The sequence below is a fragment of the Anopheles merus genome, unplaced genomic scaffold (genome assembly GCF_017562075.2).
Source record: "Anopheles merus strain MAF unplaced genomic scaffold, AmerM5.1 LNR4000148, whole genome shotgun sequence".
Taxonomy (NCBI): domain Eukaryota; kingdom Metazoa; phylum Arthropoda; class Insecta; order Diptera; family Culicidae; genus Anopheles; species Anopheles merus.
In genome coordinates this window covers 64,624-65,000 of record NW_024427728.1, presented here as the reverse complement: position 1 = coordinate 65,000, position 377 = coordinate 64,624, and positions in this window count along the sequence as shown.

The following is a 377-nucleotide window of genomic DNA, read 5'->3' as shown; positions in this document are numbered from 1 at the left end:
CACTAGTGAGCTTGTCGGCGTGCCTCCTTCTTGACTTGATTGTCTTGATGTGAGGACCGTGCGACCCACACCAGTACGTATACTGTACACTCATTATGGCTCTACCTTGTCCTGTTCATGAAGTGCTTAATGCAGCCATGGACTAGGTAATGGGTACTGGTGAAGCTTGACTTAGGCTCCTTCCTTGTCAGACGAGTGACTTGACTTGGTCTGGAGAATAAGGCTTTACATTGGTGGACATGCATCGTGCTCCTAGCTTGTCAGACGAGTGACTTGACATGCTGTGGAGAAGGTTGCTTAACACTGATGAGCTTGTCGGCGTGCCTCCTTCTTGACTTGATTGTCTCGATGTGAGGACCGTGCGGACCACACCAGTG